At 38.2% G+C, this 11,427-nt stretch overlaps 1 long non-coding RNA gene across 2 annotated transcripts; it reads left to right on the top strand.

Moving 5' to 3' along the window:
• The first annotated feature begins 1,992 nt into the window (after positions 1-1,992).
• Positions 1,993-11,218, top strand: LOC122068963. 2 transcript variants are annotated; one of them, XR_006137307.1, is made up of 4 exons: positions 1,993-2,735; positions 2,843-2,913; positions 9,848-9,983; positions 10,659-11,218. It is a non-coding gene; the product is annotated as an uncharacterized LOC122068963 (long non-coding RNA). The 2 variants fall into 2 exon arrangements; XR_006137308.1 differs by lacking the exon at positions 9,848-9,983.
• Positions 11,219-11,427: the final 209 nt, after the last annotated feature.

Below are 11,427 nucleotides of genomic sequence, written 5' to 3'. Positions count from 1 at the left end.
CTCTTCGAGTTATAGATGTTTGCATAAAATATAAGTTCAACGATGAGGACCCACTAAGGGCTATTGGGAGGCTAGCTTTTTGTGCTACGGATCAACACATTTGGAAAGAAAGAAACTTTAGATTATTTAGTGTTAAATGAGGACTAGACCTCAAATTCTTGTTGCAATTGTGGATGATGTGAAGGTTAAATGTTCATCTCTTCAATTCTTGGGTGTTTTCAATCCTCAAAACCAATTTTTTGTTGATAATTGGGGAATTTGTATGTCTTCGATAGTAAATATTCCTAGAGCTTACTCTTGGTTTTTCCCTCCAAGTATATTCTTTGCATTGTGATGGTGCCCCTCAACTAAGATAGAGCTTCATATGGAGGCCTCATTTGTGATAACAACGGATACGACATCGTAGCATTTGCTGATTTAGGGAACATTGCTTTGGTCCTATACAACAACAACAACAACAACAACAACAACAACACAACTCAGCCTTATCCCAACTAAATGGGGCCGGCTACCTAGATCCAACTGTGTAAAAAAAAAAAAAAACTTTTGGACATCCCACTCATGAATCGGCAACCCAGATCATAGCCCTCCAAGTAGATCTGTTCGATACCATACATGGGTGAAGACTTAACTTTTGCATGTCTCTTTTTACTAACTCATCAATGATCGTTTTTGGTCTGCCCCTAGCCCTTTTAGTTCCATCCATTTGCATCTAGTCACTCCTCCATACTGAGGCATCCGAATGCCTCCTTTGGACATGCCCAAACCATTGTAACCGACATTCTCTGAGCTTATCTTGAATTAGGTATATTTCTAATGGTTCTAACTTGGTCATTTCTTATTCTATCTCTTAGGGTTTTGCCGCACATCCATCTCAACATCCTCATCTTTGCCACATTCAACTTATCTACGTTATACTTCTTGACTGCCCAATATTTTGGACCATACATCATAGCTGGTCTTATGACAGTCCTGTATAATTTTTCCTTAAGTTTTAAAGGAATCCGTCGATCACATAACACTCTAGACCCCCCTCCCCATTTCATCCATCATACTTTAATTCTATGGGAAACATCATCATCAATCTCACCTTCCTTGTTTAAGGTAGAGCCCAGATATCTGAAGCAGTCACTTTGTGGGATCTCTCTCCCCTCAATTTCACTCCCTCACCATCGATCCTCAATTGAGTAAAGTTACACATCATATATTCAGTCTTCATTCTACTTATCTTAAGACCTCTCGATTCCAAAGTATATCTCCATAATTCCAACTTATCATTAATTTATGCCACAATTTTACCAACCAAAACAATATCATCTGCAAAAAGCATACACCACTGGAACATTGTTTCGGTCCTATATATGGAGTTATTTGCTATTTTCTAGGGTATTGCTCTCTGTGTGTGGATAATAACATCTATGGAGTGTTGGTTTGTTGGGATTCAAAGTTGGCAGTGGGAATCTTGAATGGGGAGATTAAAGGCCCATGAGAGATTCAGTTTGTTAAAAGTAAGATTATTCATTTGCCTGGGTCTCTAATTAGAAGGGAGTTCAAGACGTTTAGAGGGAAGTAAATAGACCGGCTGATTTCATGGCCTCCTTTGCTTCCTTTAATGAAGAAATATTAATTCAGTTATTGGATTTCCCAAGTGAGCTGCATTCTTTTGTGGAGGATGGTGCTAGTAATGTGGTGTATTATAGAATATAATGTTGCTCCTTTGGTTCTCCTTTCGTTTGATTTAGGGTTTGTCCTGTTTGTTTTAGGAATCCCTCTTCCCTTATTTAGGTCTGTCCAAAGAGGATTGTAGGGGTTTCCTTTCCTTGTATTTTGTCCCTTTTCATTTCTCTAATACATACATCTTATTTATCTCTCTCTCTCTATACATATATATATATATATATATATATGTATGTATTAGAGAAATGTAAAGCGACAAAAATACCCCCTCTCCCATGCGGAAGACACTTACCAAATTCCAGAAGACATGTCCATTCATCTACCTGCCTTTTCCTATTCTTTGGCTGGAGAGACGGTAATACAGAACGCGACCCTTACTTCTCCTTGCCTCCTCTTACTGCCACCACCACCTCTGCTCCCTTCTCCGCCAACTATCCACCACCAGGCCCTTAGTTACCCTCTCAATACGTCACTTGGCCTTTAGTGTTGTGTCCGGTTTCCAAATCCGGATAAAACTCTAAAATTTCAGAGATCGTTACGCGAGTTCCACTCCCTCCTTACCGCTTTTGAATTCTAATCTCTTTGTCGTTACGTGTTGCATATAGATCTAATTATCTGGCAGAACGAAATCTTGTCACATTAGTGGAAGAGGGAACAAATCCTTATCCATGATTATCTTAGTTTCTCTCTCTCTCTCTCTCTCTCTCTCTCTCTCTAGCTTAGTTGATTCGCTAGTGCCTTTTGGGTGAGATTTTTACTAAATCTATGGGGTTTACTTACTGTGACAGGGTTTGAATCCCCATTTCCTTTGTCTTTCTCTTTTCTTTTGTTTCCCATTCTTCTATTTCTCTTCTACCCCATTCCCAGTGGTTTTCTCTTTTCATTTTGTCTCTTCGTTTCATTGAATCTGCAGCTCGATTTGGGGATTATTTCGATCAAATCTCAAACCCATTATGCAACAAGCTGGGTATTCATACCCTTCATCAACCGTTGTTAGCACTGCTCTTGTTATGGCTTATATGTGTAAATAGCCATAGTTGGCACATCAGATTCAATAGGTATTAATTATGAGGGAAGTCGGTTTCATCATTACCATTCTTAAGAAGAACTCCAAGTGCTAAAGTTACATAAATTTGTCTTAATTGGTGTGTAACATTGTGTGCAGTATGTTTCGATGCAAGTGAGGGTTGAGAAGCGAAAGAGTATCGGCAACTATTTCATCTTCTACCCGAAGAAGTAAGTGCCATTAGGCTCCAAGCTTTTAAGAATGGTTGATCATCTCTTTAACTCATAATCGTGATAGTTTCTTCCTTTGGTCTCTCATTTCTAATCATCGTAGTAGTAGAAGAGAAAATTAACTTGTTGTTTGGAAATGGTTGGGCAGAAACCTCACTCCTTCTAATGAAGTAGAGTTGTGGCATGTATAGCTATCCTTTGATGTGTCTTTCGGATTTTGTTGAGGAATGTTGAATTGGTAAATGAACTTTCAAATTGCTAACAAAAATAAAAAAAAATATCTAAATTTGAAATTTATCATTACTCATATTATTGCTACTCTTATGGTGTTAATTTGTTAGGCCAGGTGTCTGAATATATTTTTTATTCTGTGGAGGTCTTGTCTTTCATTAACTCCCAATTTGATGTATTTACTTCGCATGGTTTCTTTACTTCCATTTAATTCACAAATTCCCTTTAGTAGAAAAAGTGGGTATATTTTTCTTTCATTCCTACATTGGGACACTGGACTTTAAGTTAAATAATAAATTGTTAAATAAGGGAACTGATTTGATTTGATAGTCTGTTTTACCTTTGTATTTTTAATTGTTGGAAATTTAACTCCTTTGTTTTAACAGTTCCTTGTAAATGGAGAGGTTTTGCCCCATGCTGTTAAACGCACAAACTCTAAAGTTGAGAAGGGGAAGACATGTGATAATGTCAATTGAACAATGAAACAAAAGATAAATGGTTTCAGAATTAAAGCAAGACTCCTCTTCTGAATTTCCAAAGATTCATATTTGATATGCATTTTTGGTCGAGATCCCTAAGTTTTTTTAATCAAAAACTCCAAAAAAAATATAACTTTGGAAAAGTTTAGCTTGTTTCTCATGATTCCAATTTATAGAATTCTAACTGATTTAGATCAGAAAGCCAATCCCATGTTCAATGGCTGAATGCCATATTCTTGAACCTCATATCTCACTCTTCAGAAAACAAGTTAGAGAAGTTAAAAGAGAATCCTCCCCCTTTCTTTTTATTCAACCGGATCCACCTCACTAATGAAAACCAACCCCACCCCCACACCCCCCCACCCCAAAAAAAAAGAAAGAAGAAAATTGAAAGCAAGTCATAGTGGGCATGTGTGAACAAGATGTCCTCCACTTGTTTCCTTCTACCTTTTCTTCTCATCCGACTTTGACCTACAATCCCACCCTCAAACTGAAAAGTCTGTTACAGAGAGAACTTCTATAATCATTTGGGAATGGAATTACATGTCCAAGTTAATTTATTGTTGTTTCATACCCTAAGCTTGAGATTCCCTATACCTCCTTCCACATTTCTGATTATAACTATGTCTTACTAGGAATCATCTAATAGACATTAATAAGTAAACCACCCTAAATAGGAAATGATCTAATATATATTCTTTTTTTTTTTGGCTAACAACGGGTATCTAAGGCTTCGGCTTGATTAGTCCCGCGGGCCCATATTGACCCCACAACCACATGGACCGGATCATATTGGGATTGAATGAGAACCATTCAACTTTCATTGAAAGCAGTGAAGAGTACAAAACCTAATATATTACTCGCTTTACCATCCTAATTAGGGAACAACATAATGTTAGATCAAACACTAAGAAACACAAATAATAAAGAGACAATAGATCCGTACGACACAGAGATTTAACGAGGTTCACACACCAGGGTGGTGTGCTACGTCCTCGGGCGAAGAAGAAGATGATTCACTATGCAGAAGAGAGATTACACCCTAGAAGCGGCGAGGAAAAACTCGCCCTGAAACCCTAGCTGCGTGAAAACCCTAGAATACAATGACTTTCTCAACAAGCAACAGTACATTATATATACATCAAAATCGTGGGTCAACCCATCGGGTCGCGGTCGATCCGGTAGAACCATACCGCTGGGGCTACGCCCCCGCACCTCCATACGAGATCAATGATGGGCTCCGAGCTTGGGCCTGTCGGCCTAACCCCTCTACTTCCATCATAGATCTCAGAAAAATTTCCATTCGGGTCGCCACCAAAATATGTCGGATCGGGTTAATCTTCAAAACGGGTAAAAAATTCAAGACAAACTTAACAAATCTCCACCTTGCCTTGAATTCTCCTCCAACAGATAAACAAATAGCTAATATCTTCATCTTCTCCAATAGCCCTACAAAGGGATGAACTCAAACACAACAAACACCAAATAAGTTCAAGCAATGCTCGAACTTACCAACACATAAAGGCTTAGTCAACATATCAGCTGGATTATCTTCAGTACCAATCTTCAACACTTGAATATTACCTTGAGCAATTATCTCTTTTATGAAATGATACCGAACGTCAATGTGCTTTGTCCTCTCATGATACATTGAATCTTTAGTCAAGTGAATAGCACTCTGGCTATCACAATGGACAACAGTCACCGTATGATCCATGCTGAGTTCTCCCAACAAACCTCTAAGTCAAATAACTTCTTTAATTGCCTCAGTCACTGCCATATACTCTGCTTCAGTGGTAGATAATGCAACTGTAGCTTGTAAAGTAGCTTTCCAACTAACTGTACTTCCTCCAAGAGTAAATACATAGCCTGTGAGTGACCTTCTCTTGTCAAGATCACCTGCATAATCTGAATCAACATAACCAGATAAACTACTACCATTCCTCCCAAACTCCAAACAAACACCAGAGGTCCCTTTCAAGTACCTAAGTATCCACTTCACTGCTTCCCAATGAGCTTTACCTGGACATGACAAATATCTACTCACCACACTGACAACTTGTGAAATGTCAGGACGAGTGCAAACCATAGCATACATAACAGAGCCAACTGCACTAGAGTATGGAACAAGTGACATGTACTCCACCTCTTCATCTGTCTTAGGTGATAGAGCAGTTGAAAGTCTAAAATGAGATGCAGGAGGAGTAGTTACAGGTTTGGCATCTTTCATGCCAAAACGATTCAATACCTTCTCAGTGTACTTTTGTTGAGATAGCCACAGCTTCCCTGCTTTTCTATCTCTCTTGATCTCCATACTAAGGATCTTCCTTGCTGCCCCCAAATCTTTCATCTCAAATTCAGAACTTAATTGTTCCTTCAACCTATTGACCTCATTCCTATCTTTTGCTGCAATTAACATATCATCAACATAAAGTAACAAATAAATGAATGACCCATCAAAGAGCTTTCTGAAATAAACACAACAGTCATATTGACACCTGGAGTATCCAAAACTAGCCATAACTGAATCAAACCTTTTATACCACTGTCTAGGAGACTGTTTTAAAACATATAGGGACTTCTTCAACAAGCATACATGGTCCTCCTTACCTTCAATAACAAACCCTTCAGGTTGATGCATATAAATCTGTTCTTCTAGTTCACCATGCAAGAATGCTGTTTTCACATCAAGTTGCTCCAACTCCAAATCATGCATAGCAACTAAACCAAGTAGGACACGAATAGAACTATGCTTAACAACAGGTGAGAAAACATCATTAAAATCAATTCCTTGTACCTGACTGTAGCCCTTTGCAACCAAACGTGCCTTGTACCTAGCATCTTCAACACTTGAGGCAGATTCCTTCTTCTTGAAGACCCATTTGCAACCAACAATTTTCTTCCTTGTTCTCAGCTTCACAAGCTCCCAAATCTGATTTTTATGAAGAGATTCCATCTCCTCATTCATGGCAATCAACCATTTTGTAGAATCAATTGAAGCAACAACTTCAGAATATGTTGCAGGCTCACTATTTTCAATTGTATTTGCAACAGACAATGCATAAGCAACAAATTCAGCATGCCCATACTTTTGTGGTTGTCTAATATTCCTCCTTGGTCTATCCTTGGCAATGCTGTACTGCTCTTCTTCTTGATTCTCTTGAGCATCATCTCCTTCAGTAAAAGTAGGCAATTGGACTAAATTAGATTGTGCTTTGTTTGAAGATGAACCACCAATTTCAAACTCCACCTTCTCTCTAGATTTTTCTTGACCTTCGTCACAATGAATAGGAGCTTCTTTCTTAGGATGCAACATAGCAGATTCATCAAAAGTAACATCTCTGCTAATAAGAAATTTTGGAGACTTTGGATCAGAACACCACAACCTGTATCCTTTCACTCCAGATCCATACCCAAGAAAAATGCATTTCTTAGCCCTAGGTTTCAACTTCCCTTCATTTACATGTGCATAAGTAGGACATCCAAATACTTTTAAATTTGAGTAGTCTGCAGGTTTATCTAACCAAACTTCTTCTGGAGTCTTGCACTCAATAGTTGTGCAAGGAGATCGATTTACCAACAAGGTTGCTGTGTTAACTGCTTCTGCATAGAACTCCTTGCCCAAACCTGCATTTGATAACATATACCTTGCCTTTTCTAACAAGGTTCTATTCATAAGCTCCGCCACTCCATTCTGTTGGGATGTTTTAACAACTGTATGGTGTCTTGCAATACCTTAATTTTTGCAGAACTCATTAAAGTCACCTTCACAAAACTCTAGGCCATTATCGGTTCTCAACCTTTTAATTTGTTTCCCGATCTGCTTCTCAAGCAAATTCTTCCACTATTTGAAAGTGACAAATACTTCATTTTTGTGCTTCAAGAAATAGACCCAAACCTTCCTAGAGAAATCGTCAATGAAAGTAAGCAAGTATCTTGCGCCAACCCCCTTTGAAGCAACCCTGGAGGGCCCCCATAGGTCTGAATGAATGTAGTCCAAAGTTCCCTTGGTCCTATGAATAGCAGTACTGAAACTAACTCTTTTCTACTTCTCAAATACACAATGCTCACAGAACTCCATTGCTCCTGTACTCTGACCACACAATAAGCCCGTTTACTTAATGATGTCATCCCTCTTTCACTCATATGGCCTAACCTCATGTGCCACAAATTTGTGACATCTGATTCAGACATAGATGATGTAGCTACTGCAACAGACCCAGTGACTGTAGTACCCTGCAACACATACAAACTGCCAATCTTGATTTCTTTCATCAATAAGAGAAACACCCTTGCTGATCTTCATGACTCCACTTTCAGCTGTATACTTGCACCCATTTGAATCAAGAGTGCCTAAACTGATGAGATTCTTCTTCAAATCAGGGACATGACTGACATTGGACAAGGTTCTGACAATACCATCATACATCTTGATATTGATCGTTCCCATTCCAATAGTCTTAGAAGAAGCATTATTTCCCGTCAACACAACTCCACCTCGAACTGATTCGTATGTGGAGAACCATTCACGATTGGGACACATATGGTAGGAACAACCAGAGTCAAGAATCCATTCATCCTATGATCTAACTTTATCATCAATCACCAAAAGCATATCAGACTCACTCTCATCTTCAGCAATACTGGCTTTTGCAGAATCATCTCTTTTCTGTTGATTTTGAGCACCACCACCTGCCTTCTGCTTATTTAAAAGCTTATAGTATTCAGATTTAATATGCTCATTTTTCTTACAGTAATTGCAGGTTAAATTCTTGTGCTTAGATTTTGATCTAGCCTTCTTTTTATCACCATCGAACCCCTTTCATTCGTTCTCCCCCTAGCTACCAAACCAACACCATCAGATTTATTGGTAGTTGTCAATTCATCATCAATCTTCTGCTTGCTTTGCAGATTCATTTTGACATCCTCAATAGAGATTGTCTCTCTACCATAAATCATGGTATCCCTAAAATGTTTATAAGATGGAGGCAGAGAACATAACAATAATAGGACCAAATCTTCATCGTCTATTTTAATATCTATCCTTTTCAAATCAGTAACAATTGAATTGAACTCAGATATATGGGATTTAATAGAAGTACCTTCACCCATATGAAGGGTATACAGTTGTTGATTCAATCTTAACCTATTGGTGAGGGATTTGGTGAGGTAGAGGTTCTCTAACTTCATCTATAACTCTGCAGTCATTTTCTCTGAGAGAACTTCCTATAGAACATCATTCGAAAGACATAACTGAATAGCTGAAAGGGTTTTATCATCCAAATCGCTCCAATCATCATCGGACATAGTTGCAGGTTTCTTCGCCTTCCCAAATAGGGTTTTCTTCAAATCCTACTGCGTGAGAACAACCATCATTCGAACCTGCCATAAACTAAAACTGATGTTGCCGTCAAACCTATTAAGATCGTATTTCGTTGAAGCCATGGATCGAAGTAACCCAGAGCTCTGATACCAGTTTGTTAGATCAAATACCAAGAAACACGAATAATAAAGAGACAATAGATCCGTACGACAAAGAGATTTAACGAGGTTCACACACCAGGGTGGTGTGCTACGTCCTTGGGCGAAGAAGAAGATGATTCACTATGCAGAAGAGAGATTACACCCTAGCAGCGGCGAGGAAAAACTCGCCTTGAAACCCTAGCTGCGTGAAAACCCTAGAATACAATGACTTTCTCAACAAGCAACAGTACATTATATATACATCAAAATCGTGGGTCGACCCATCGGGTCATGGTCGATCTGGTCGAACCATACCCCCTCTGCTTCCATTCACAGATCTCAGAAAAATTTCCATTCGGGTCGCCACCAAAATATGTCGGATCGGATCAATCTTCAAAACGGGTCAAGAATTCGAGACAAACTTAACACATAATATATCAATTCTTTTAAGAAACTATGTATTATCATTGCATGACTTAAAACTTTCCCCTACGAACTCTATTTATCATATTCCAAAGAAATCAATGTGTATATCAACACTACCATACTGCCTCCTACACAAGTTATCTCTCTCTCTCTCTCTCTCTCTCTGTGATAGTAAGGATGGGCCCATGTTGTGTATTCCTGCCCCTTTGCCCAAGAGAATGAACTTTTGATTTGTCAACTCTAAGGGATTTATCAACTGAAACTTTATCTATTTTTGCAAAATCAGTTCTTCTGCGTTGATAATTTTTTTTTTCTATTGGCTTCTTCTTCCAAAGAAGTTCTTAGACAGCCCAAGCCCATCCCTTGGAAAGAAAAAGGTAACACCGAAGGAAGAAAGAGTGAGATGGTGGTTTTTGTAGTTCCCGCAAGAGAAGATCATTCGCTTGGTTTTTCTTCATCCAAAGATTGTAGGTAAGACTTATTGATAAAATCATTATTGTCATGAGTTTCAATGACAAAAAGACATATTTATTATAATTGTTTCCTTGGATGATGTTTGTTGCTATTGGTATAGAAGTTAGTTTGCCCCTTGAACATTCTGTTGGCTAAGGTGTGCCTTCTCTTAGTTGAAAAGAAGTAAAATCTTACAATGACTTATATGGTTGTTTTAAAATTTAGATATTAAAATTGATGTTACTGTATATGGAAAAAAATATAATATGGAATCAAGAATTGAGTGAAGATAGAAATAATCATACCAGAGTTGATGCAGTTGGGTGTCAGAAGATTTGGGGTTAATTTAGCACTTTAACTATTTATTTGTTTCCTTTATTGTTAGAGTAGGGTGTTGTGGGATATTCAAATTTTTATTTCAGTTTCTAATTTAGATTAGTTTCCATTTTAATTGGTTTCGAATTTTATGCTTTGATTTTCCGTTTATAGGCATGTAACACGGTGAAAAATACAGATTTTTGTAGAATTGAAATTTGGTTGCAGCTTTTGGCTTAAAACCATGGCTGCTGAGAGGCTTGCATATCCCTCCCTCTGATCTTCTTCTTTCTAATTCTTATTATTTTTTCTGTTGTATTTTCCTTTTACCTGGCCCTACACAAACTCATCAATCTCCTTTGTGTTTGACCTGCTTAGGCTGAGGCTTTGGTCGAAGGTTCACCTCCCTTGGGCGACTCTAACCCTTGAATCTTAGGCCTGAAAGAGACCTTTTCTGTGAGAGAATAACCTGCAAACCTACCCAGATCTATGTTTGTCGCCCTTATGATTTCAGGAGCTTAGTATTGAGGCAATAGCTGATCTGTCGGGTTTTGTTTTGGAGGGTTTAATAGAGCTGGGAGATGCGATCCTACACATGCAATTCAACACTAATCGATAAACACTGAAGGAATATATCCTTGGAATCCTCACTGGTTTCCTCCTTGTCTCTGAATTGGGAGGTTGAAGACAACCCCCTTCTCTTGGATGTAATATTTCTATCTCCACTTTCCCATATTACCCCTTTCTTTTTTGTTTATGCCCCACTATCCTTTGTCAAAGTTTAACTCCAAGATTATCCCTCTCCCACCATACATTATTCATTGTTTCTTAATTGGGTTGAATTGCATTATTTACAAGTTTGCCATTATTTCTGAAAGCTTTGTGTTAATTACAAAAACTGCCACTCCTTTATAAATTTCTACCTATTTAGAGAATTGCCACCTTCTTTAGAAACTTGAGTTTATTTATTGTTCTACCATTAGTTCTTTGATTTGAGTTATCTAACACTTGGATGGGCCCATAAGCAATCTGATTCCAACTTTGGAACCCGGATCCGCATCAATAGTCGATATTCAATTATTTCCAGCTGTCAAACAAAGAGTAGATATTGACTAAATGAACCCATAAATAAAATCTCAGCACAGAA

Source organism: Macadamia integrifolia, unplaced genomic scaffold (assembly GCF_013358625.1).
Source record: "Macadamia integrifolia cultivar HAES 741 unplaced genomic scaffold, SCU_Mint_v3 scaffold500, whole genome shotgun sequence".
NCBI lineage: Eukaryota > Viridiplantae > Streptophyta > Magnoliopsida > Proteales > Proteaceae > Macadamia > Macadamia integrifolia.
This window is presented reverse-complemented; position numbering and strand designations above follow the sequence as displayed.